Source organism: Galeopterus variegatus, unplaced genomic scaffold (genome assembly GCF_000696425.1).
Source record: "Galeopterus variegatus unplaced genomic scaffold, G_variegatus-3.0.2 Scaffold2859, whole genome shotgun sequence".
In the NCBI taxonomy this organism is placed as follows: Eukaryota; Metazoa; Chordata; class Mammalia; order Dermoptera; family Cynocephalidae; genus Galeopterus; species Galeopterus variegatus.
The window spans coordinates 245,146-255,559 of NW_007728970.1; the positions used below are offsets into that span (position 1 = coordinate 245,146).

Here is a 10,414-nt window from a genome sequence, read left to right on the forward strand (position 1 = left end):
CATTCTTCAGATTTAAATGCTCCCAGTGGCTTTATATAACATTTAAGATAAAAATCTTTAACATCTGCATGATCTTACCTCTGTTTATTTCTCCTACATTATTTTTCACAAAGTTATTCATTATTCTCTGTTTTTCAGCCATAGTGGTCATATTTCATGTCTTATAGTGCTCTCTTCTGCCACAGGGCCTTTGCACAGGCTGTTTCCTCTGCTGGGAACATTCCTCCCTTCCCCTAGTGTTAAACTTATTAACTCCTCTTCTTCCTACAATACTCAGCTCAATCTTCTTTTCCTCAGGGAAGATTTTCTGGACCTTTCATCTCATTTGTAATTTTTCATATATTTGTTTGCTCCTTTTTTTGAACATCAGTTTAATGCACTAAATAGTAATTTCCAAGGAGACAGAAGCACAACTGCTTTGTTCTCCTCTGTATCCTAGGCCCGTGCACATCACAGGTCCTTGCACATACTGTGTATTTAATAAATATTTTTTGACTAACTGAATGAGAAAACCCTCACAACCAGCAATTTACTTCCCTTCCTACAATCAGACAGTCTATCACATATACCTTATATTAATTAAGACTTTTTTTTATGCTGTTGAATGATGATTCATAGAGAAATGAAAAGAGCAAGAAAGTACTAAGCATCTGAAGGTGGGATTAAAAGTTGCTAAGGTAATGCAAAATTAGAACCAGTCCAAAAGGAAGCTCTTAAAAAATAAAATAAAAACACCACATTATCACAATCTGACCAGTGAGTAGGATGACATTTCTGGAGGGTAATTGGGTGTCATTTTGATGATCTGAAATTTTGACAGAGTCTTGAAGGAATCAAGGCTTCATCATAGGGTCAGGCAGTCTGATCATTTACATGATTATGAGGCATTTTATAACCACTTTTATCAAATAGCACAATGGTTTGTACAGCTACCTAAGAATTAGAACCATTTAGGAGCTTTTCTTTAAAAATACAGATATCTGGGCTATTCTCCCTGACATTTAATTTAGAATTAAATTAGAATTGGGATCTGTAAGATCAAGTTTGCAGCAGGGTACATCTTGCTGTTCAGAAAAGTAAAGATGTCTTGCCCAAACATTACACACACACACACACACACAATGGAAACATGTCAAAAAGACACAAGAGTTAGCTTGAAGGGGCCCCCACTGGACAAAGCTGGACAAATCTGAGCATCAAAATAAACAAGATTAGTTATAGATTATAACCCATTTAGTAAAATAAAAATCCATGAGTCCATACTGATAATAGAGACAGATACAAATATATGATAGTGAATGAATAGGTAGGATAGGATCAGATATGTAGATGATACATAAATATGTACATAGAATAGGACGTTGGGTTATTCACAACAGTAGAAGACCAACTGATAAATGTGGAGATTGTCATGAGCAAGAGTCAACAATGGTTGCTAAACGTAAGGTACGATGTTTGATGAGCAGTAGGATATGTGCACCATTTTAAGTATTTCCCCATAAATTCCTTATTATTTGTAAGAGGAAAAACAGTAACTATGCAGAAGAGAAACTGAACAAAACCTTCACTGGGTGATCAAAATTAATATCATCAAAAGGAGGCAGATGGGTGTTGTGCACTTCTGGATGTGATGCCCTATGAGAGACATATGTCACTTTTGTAGTGTTCTGGCAAGGAATACATAGCTTAAATCTAATTATGAGGAGACATTAAACAATCCCAAAGTAAGGATCATTCTATAAAACAATTGGCCTGTAGTTTTCAGAAGTGTCAATGCAACAAAAAAAAAAGACAAAGAAAGGCTGAGAGAATATTCCAGGTTAAAGGAGATTAAAGAGACATGAAAATTAAATGCAGTACATAATCCTGGACTGGATATTGGACTGGAGGAAAAATTATTCTATAAATGGCATTATTGAAACAACTGACAAAATTAGAATATGTATTATAGGCTAGATAAAAATAGTGCATCAGTGTTAAATTCTCAGAACTTGATAGCTGTACAGTAGTAACTTAAAAGAATATTCTTATCTTGAAGAGAGGAAACAAATGTGGAAAAACGTTTAAAATTATTAAATCTTGATAAAGGGAAAACAGAAATACTGTGCATTAATATTGCAACCTTTCTACAGATTTTAAAATTATTTCAAAGTAAAAAGATTTTTAATTTATCTCCCAGATGACTCTTATGATTGGCATTTGGGGATCTCAAATAACAGTGTAAATGTTATCTGAAGAAACTAACAGGATGCTTTCTCATACTCTGTCTTGTTATTTCTATAATAGCCCTTGATTGGATAATCAATGTATTATCTGGAGTTATCATGCAGGTAAACAACCAGGTAGGGACAATCATAAGTATTAAATAAGGGAAAGAAATTGACATACATTTATAGTTAAGCTTCTGAATAAACTTTCCATGCAATCAATTACTTGTCTCAACACTTTCAGACTTTTCTAATATAATAACATGTGCAATAATGATCTGCCTGAATGCTTACTCTTTATGATCATGAATTAATGATCACAAAAAATCCCCTCAAAATTCCCCAGATACTCAGGTGTTGTTGGTTTTTTTTTTTTTTTTTTTCTGCCTATAATGTCCTTGTCCCACTTGCAAAAACATATTTATCTTTCCAGGCTCTGATGCTCACTAGCTCCCTCACAGTAGTTATTCAAAGAGTCACAATAACAGAGCAGCCACCATCCTGAATACTTGATCACCATGCCAAAGGGAGAGGGGTCTCTGGAAGGTTTTGTACCAGGCCCCAAAATGACACCCATCACTTCCATTTACAATTCATTGACCAAAAGGGGGTGCAATGCTACCTTGGACCTGGGAGGTGGAGGGCCTCCCATCAAACAGTGTTAATAACTATGAAACACACATTCAATCATTTCACTTTATCCTTGCCCAGTAGCTCAATGAAGTAGTGACTTTCACTATCCTCATTTTATAGATGAGAAACCAAAGCTTACAGAAATTTAGGAAATTGCCCACAGTTACACAGAAAAGGAGCCAGGATTTGAACACAGATTTGTGTGATTCCCAAATCTGTGATCATATCTTCTAAAATATGCTACCCAGCAGCTTATCCGCCTTTCTTTAGTCTCAGCACAGGCTTTTTGTATTGTTAAGAAGAGGCTTTACTCAGAAGTATGTGGACTGACGTGGCAATGGAGAGACCGTCTTACCTGAGACAAAATACTCTTTTACTCCAGCTGGCTAGAGCTGTCCAACTCATTCCCACCCTTGATTCTTGGTAAGGTTTTCTTCATCTTGCCACCTAGCTCCTGCCTTCCGCTGTTCACTTCCACTGCAGCACACATCACTCCACCTGCAAGGTCTATTTCTCTTAGCCACTCTCTCAGACAAGCACATCTGCCTGGCTGGCAAAATTCTTCCCCAAATCCTGACCATACTGATTTTCAGACGTGTGGATACAACTGAACTAGGCAGTATTCCTGTGTGCTCTAGCCCATTTACAGCTTGGAATTCTGTGATGCAAGCTTTCTCATCTTATGGATAATCTTTCCAAAGTATTCTATTGTCATGTTTTCCATCAGTCAGCCAATGTCATGAATTGAATGTTTATATACCCCCAAGATTCACATGTTGAAATCCTAACCCCAAATGTGATGGAATTAGTAGGTGGGGCCTTTGAGAGGTAATTAGGTCATGAGGGTGGAGCCCACATGAATGGGATTAATGCCCTTAAAAAAAGGAATTCCAGAGAGCTGTCTCTCCTTCTTTCTGCCATGTGAGGGCACAGCAAAAAGTCGGCAATCTACAACCCACTAGAGGCACCTAACTAGAACCCAACAATGCAGGCACCCTGATCTAAAACTTCCAGCCTCCAGAACTGTGAGAAATAAATTTCTGTTGTTAAGCCACCCAGTTTATGGTATTTTGTTACAGCAGTCCAAACAGACTAAAACAGCCAATAAGGCTCAGTGGGCCACTCTGCATAACAATAGCCAAGCCCATCCTCAGTGGGGTGAGGAAATACACTCTGCCCAATCCAGCTGGAGAACTGCAAATCACATGACAAAGAGTGTGTATGGGTGTATACTTCTACAAAAGAGAATGAGTAAAGAATCAGAAACAATAATCCAGACTTTGACCCCAAAGGAACAGGAGATGAAGGAGATGATAGATAAATTCTTTGCCCTTCCTTACTCCCATCCCCCCACCCCAAGGAATTGTCCCTGGGCAAGGTGGTTCCTGATGGCCAATTCAGAGGTGATAAAGAAATCAGCTGGGTTTCTTGCAGGACCATCACAGGCACAGTAACATACCAGCTTGTATTTGCTTTCTCTCTTTTCTTACTCACTTCTTCATTTCAGTGCAGTAGTGTTCCCTTCTCTACACACCTTCACCAGCATTTGTTATTCACCACCTTTTTGATTATAGCCAGTCTAACTGGAGTAAGGTGGTATCTCAATATGGTTTTAATTTGCATTTCCCTGATGACTAGTGATGTTGAGCATTTTTTAATGTATCTGTTGGCCATTTGTATATCTTCCTTTGAAAAATGTCGATTCAGCTCCTTTGCCCATTTTTTAATTGGGTTATTTGTTTTTTTAATGTATAATTGCTTGAGTTCTATGTATATTCTGGATATTAGTCCCTCGTCAGATGCATAGTTAGCAAAAATTTTCTCCCACTCTGTAGATTGTCTTTTCACTCTGTTGATTATTTCTTTTGCTATGCAAAAACTTTTTAGTTTGATATAGTCCTATTTGTTTATTTTTTCTTTTGCTGCTTGTGATTTCAGGCTCATGATTTTGCACCTATATTCATCAAGGATATTGGCCTATAGTTTTGCTTTTTCTGTTGTATCTTTATCCAATTTTGGTATCAGGGTGATTCTAGCCTCATAGAATGAGTTTGGGAGAATGGCCTGTTTCAATTTTTTGAAATAGTTTGAAAAGGATTGGTACTAATTCTTCCTTGAAGTTTTGGTAGAATTCAGCAGTGAAGTCAACTGGTCTTAGACTTTTCTTTGTTGGCAGACTGTTGATTACTGCTTCAATGTCGTTGCTTGTTATTGGTCTGTTTGGGGTTTCTGTTTCTTTTCATACAGTGAATCACCTTTAACAAAACCAGTTACTAAATTATCCATCCTTTTCTCACTAATTTGTGGTGACACTTCTCTCTCATAACAAGCTCTCAATATATTTGGGTCTTCATCTATTATACAACATGGTCTTTTTGTTTGTTCCTACACAGTACCACAATATTTTATTTAAAATAGCTTTCCAGTACATCTTAATCTGATAAAGCCAACCTATACTGTTTTTCTCAGTATTATTTTTAATTATTCATGGGTTTATTCTTCATATAATTTCAAAGTAAGTTTGTCCAGCTCCATAGAATATACTAAGGACATTTTTCACAGAATACCATTAAATATATAGAACAGAGGTCTGCAAACTTTTTCTGTAAAGGACAAATAGTAAATAATTTAGGTTTTGCAGGCCATGCAGTCTCAGCTGCAATTACTCAACTCTGCTATTAAAGAACAAAAGAAGCCATAGACACACCTAAAGAGAGTAGCTGTGCTATGATAAAACTCTGTCTACAAAAAGAGGAAGCAGGCCGGGCTTGTCTTCTCAGTATCAATGTCCTGACATCTGATATTGATCAATTTGAGGAGAATTCATATCTGTAAATTGTTAGTTATTGCTCCATCTTTTTCAAGTTGGCATTTAATGTTCTTTAACAGATTCTTTTAATTATGTCTCTAAGAGACTATTACTGTAATAATTCTTTATTATTCTTTGTAACACCTAGACACATTATATTTTTTTTTTTGGTATTGTTGCGATTGTTATTGTAAATGGCATCTTATTTTCCATAACAGCTTTTCTTTAGTTACTGCTGGTTTAGGGAAACACACTCATGCTGTATGTTAATATTGTATCCAGAAACCCTTCTGAAATTATAATCTTATTAGTTCCATTGTCTGTTCTGTGATTCTTTTGGTTATTATATGTTAATCAAGATATCACTTGTAACTAATAATGTTTCCTACTCCTCTCTAAATCTTATAGCTTTTTTTTCTTTTTATTTAATAATGAGAGACATCTAGTTCCATGTTGAACTGTAGTAATGGTAGTAGACATACTTGTGGTTTACTGAACTTAAAGGTAAAAATCTAGCATCCTGAGAAAAGTCATCGGACCATGTTGAATACAGAGAAACACTTATCTAACTTGAAGTTTGCTGCAAAAGAACTTAATAGGAATACCAAGAAATGTGATAAAGAGGAAATGGCTGAAAAGGCCAAGATTAAAAAGGCCATTCAGAAGGCAATACAGAAGTTGCAAGAATATGTGCTGAAAATGCAATCCACCAGAAAAACCAAGCAATCAATTTTTTGAAAATGGGTAATAGGACTGATACTGTGGCAGCCAGACCTCAAACTGCAGTAACAATGGGCAAAGTAACAAAGCCATGGCAGGTGTAATTAAGTCTATGGAGTCTGAAATTTGAAAAGTCTTCTGCCTTGATGGACAAATTTGAACACCAATTTGAAATGGTGGATGTTCAAATACAACAATAGAAGACACAATGAGTAGCACTACTGCCCTCACAACATCACAAAACCAAGTGAATAGGCTGCTTCAAGAAGTAGCAGATTAAGCTGGCCTTGATCTCAGTATAGAACTACCACAGGCTTAGACAAGTTCTGCTGGCACAAGTGTTGCTTTGATGAAACAGGATGAACTATCACAGAGACTTGTTTGTCTACATGATCAAGTATAATCTAAAGAACTAGTGCTTCTGTTTGCTTCACTTGATTCTGAAATATTCTTTGTGTGTGTATATAAATACACATAAGTTGCACTCCAATTATGCTAGAAACACTATATAGGTCAGGAGACTAAACACTATTTGTATATAATGCTTTCTTTTACTTTCCAGTACTTTCCAATACTTCAAGAAATTCTAGGTAGTTTCCACTTTGACAGATTTTATAGTTCTGTATATTATGTGTAAAAGTGTGAAGGACATATTTTTGTAGATGTCTTTGACAGAGCTAGTATTAGCTTCTTGTATATTAAATATCTTTGTCAAAAGTTAGATTAAAAATCTAGCACTAAAGTACTACAGAGTAAAAGTACTTTATACCAAACAAAGTATAGAATAAATTTTGTTTTTTTAATTCAAAATAGTTTTAAATCTCTGCAGTGAAAGATGATCCATAAAAATAAAAGTAATGAAAGCATGTTTACTTAATATGTTCACATAGCCAAAAACACCTCATTTAGTGTCATATAGTAGACAATGCTATTTTTTGTGTTTTATGTTTGTTTTTGTTATCCAAGCAGAAATGCAGTTGACTTTTCATCTGTTCATCAGCTTTTACATTTAAATTATTAAAATTTTTACCCAGTAATTTAATGACTATTGTAGAATTCCTTAAACTTTTAAAAATGTTTCATTGATAATTTTCCCATATAATAGAAAAATTCTGCAACATTAAATCAAAGAAATTAAAGTTTATTTTTAAAATTTTTCTCTTTGCTAAATATCATTGTCATAAAGACTTTCAGAAAAATTTAACTTTTCATATTTTCAAATGAAATTCTGAAACACATTTTTAATGTTTCTCCTATTTCTACTCAACTCTTTTTATGCTGTATTTTATTTTATTTATTATTGAATCATAATTGATTATACATGTCTGTGGGATACAGAGTTGCACATCAATACCTATGTGCAATATGTGATGCTCAAATCACGAAAATTAGAATATTCAATACAATATAATGTTATCATTTTTCATGGTCCTTTATCAATTCCTCCCCAACCTGCCTTCCCCCTCCCACTTTCTCACCTCTGGTAACCTCAGTTCTGTTCTCTCTTTTTAAAAGTTCAATGCATTATTGTGATTGTTGTATCTTTCTTTCTTTCTTTCTTTTTTAATTTTTTTTTTTAGCTTCCACTTATGAGTGAGGATATGTGGTATTTCTCTTTCTATGCCTGGCTTATTTCACATAACAGAATTTTCTCTAAGGTTATCCATGTTGCTGTGAATGGCAGGATTTCATTCTTTTTTATGGCTGAGTAGTATTCCATTGTGTATATATACATTTTCCTGATCCAGTCATCCAACGGTGGACATTTAAGTCAGTTTCAACTCTTGGCTATTGTAAATAGAGCTTTGATAAACATGGGGCTGCGGGTATCCCTCTGACATGATGACTTCCATTCCTTTGGGTATATACCCAGGACTGGGATTGCTGGATCATATGGAAGTTCTATCTGTAGTTTTTTGAGGAACCTCCATACTGTTTTCCATGACAGTATTAATTTACAGTCCCACCAGCAGAGTAGGAGGGTTCCCCTTTCTCTGCATCCTCGCCAGCATTTGTTTTTCTCTGGCTTTTTGATCATAGCCAGTCTAACTGGGGTGAGATGATATCTCAATGTGTTTTGATTTGCACTTCCCTGATGCTGAGAATTTTTTCATGTACCTGTTGGCCATTTGTATATCTTTCTTTGACAAATGCCTATTCAGCTCCTTTGCCCATTTTTTAATCAAGTTATTTGTTTTTTACTGTTAAGTTGTTTGAGTTCCTTGTATATTCTGGATATTAATCTTTGTCAGATGCATGGTTTGCAAATATTTTCTCCCACTCTGTATGTTCTTTGCTCTGTTAATTATTTCTTTTGCTGTTATTCTGTATTTTAAAAGGAAGTTAATTTGCAGAGTATTAATATCATTTATATTTTTGCATGATTGTTGATTGGTGTACAAGAATTTTGGCCTGTGTTTTTAAACAAACCAACAAAATAACAACAGAGAAAACATAATTAAACCCACTCAAGTTACAACTCCTAGAAGTCCTGGTTAAATGTGTTCATTCTTTTATCTTAAAACACCAACTGCTTAATAACTGGAAGAAATGAATTGGAAATAAATAAGATATAATGTTCTGCTTAGCCATGCAAATAACCCATCCCAATGAAAGGTGAAGCATGACATAGAGATGGGGGGACACCAAAGTCATAAGGCTGTGCAGAAGAACAGATTCTGGAAGGCTAGGATCCTTGAGGGAAAGTGTTTAGTGACCAACTGTGATACTTACCATCTCCCCAGGAGTATCTATATTTTACCCCACTAAAATAAACAAATGAGCATGTGTCTGCAATTTTATGATATAACAGTCTGAAATGTGCAAAAGTGACCAAGGTATACTTTATCAAGTACACTACTAATCTAGATCAAGTAGATTAGGTGTTTTTTCTTACTTACTGCAAGATTGATCCATGAAAGAATTCCAATATTTTATGAAGTTCTATTGAAGAGCAGATCTGTTTAGAAAAATTTTCATTATAACTCATGAAGGCATTCAAAGTTCAATTATAAAGAGACTTCTTTGCTAAGTATTCACTATTCACATATGATGTTTTCTTCCATGTATGATAGCATGTATGAGCATGTACATATTCATTGGTTAATGAAATAAGAAATTACTCTTTTGCTAAATGTGACTTAGACCTATTTAACTTTGTTGGCACTTGACTATATGATTGTGACCTCAATGTGGAAACCTTCCATTTTGTTTATAATTGATGCTTTGTCCTTTCTACTTAAAGAGCAAATTTATTTGTATTGGAACATCCTGGAGAGCCATAGAAGAGATTACTACAAACTAAAATGCCAATGAAATATAGAGTTTTCTTATTTTCCATTGATGGAAATGTGTAGCTTTTGTTCTTTGACTTCAATAAAAAATTTCACATTGTGGGAAAAAATGGTAAAAATCTGAATTTTACAAATAAGCATTATGTGTGCTTGGTGATTTGGTGGATAGCCACTACTAAATTCAGGTAGTTCCTTCTATTCATATTTACATAGGAGCTTTTATAGTAAATATGTGTAGAAAATTAGCAAGTGCTTTTTCTGCATGTGGATTACTGTGGTGAATCATGCTGATAGATTATTTCACATTGTGGGAAAAAATGGTAAAAATCTGAATTTTACAAATAAGCATTATGTGTGCTTGGTGATTTGGTGGATAGCCACTACTAAATTCAGATAGTTCCTTCTATTCATATTTACATAGGAGCTTTTATAGTAAATATGTATAGAAAATTAGCAAGTGCTTTTTCTGCATGTGGATTACTGTGGTGAATCATGCTGATAGATTTTTCTGATATTCAACCATCCTTGTATTCCTGGAAAAAATTCATTTGATTATGACATGTTAATTTTAAAGAGTATATAATTTAGAAAGAATAATAATTTTATTTAGAAATTTTGCACCTGTTTCTAGGTCATATTAACCTATTATTAATTAACATATTAACATTTCTCTGTTCAATTTTATTATCAAGTTATACTAATCTCATAAAATGAAGGCAGCATATTCTTCTCTTTCTATTTTCTGGATCAAC

At 34.5% G+C, this 10,414-nt stretch overlaps 1 pseudogene; it reads left to right on the forward strand.

The window, feature by feature from the left end:
• The first annotated feature begins 6,189 nt into the window (after window positions 1-6,189).
• Window positions 6,190-6,772, forward strand: LOC103599131 (annotated as a pseudogene).
• The last annotated feature ends 3,642 nt before the right edge of the window (window positions 6,773-10,414 follow it).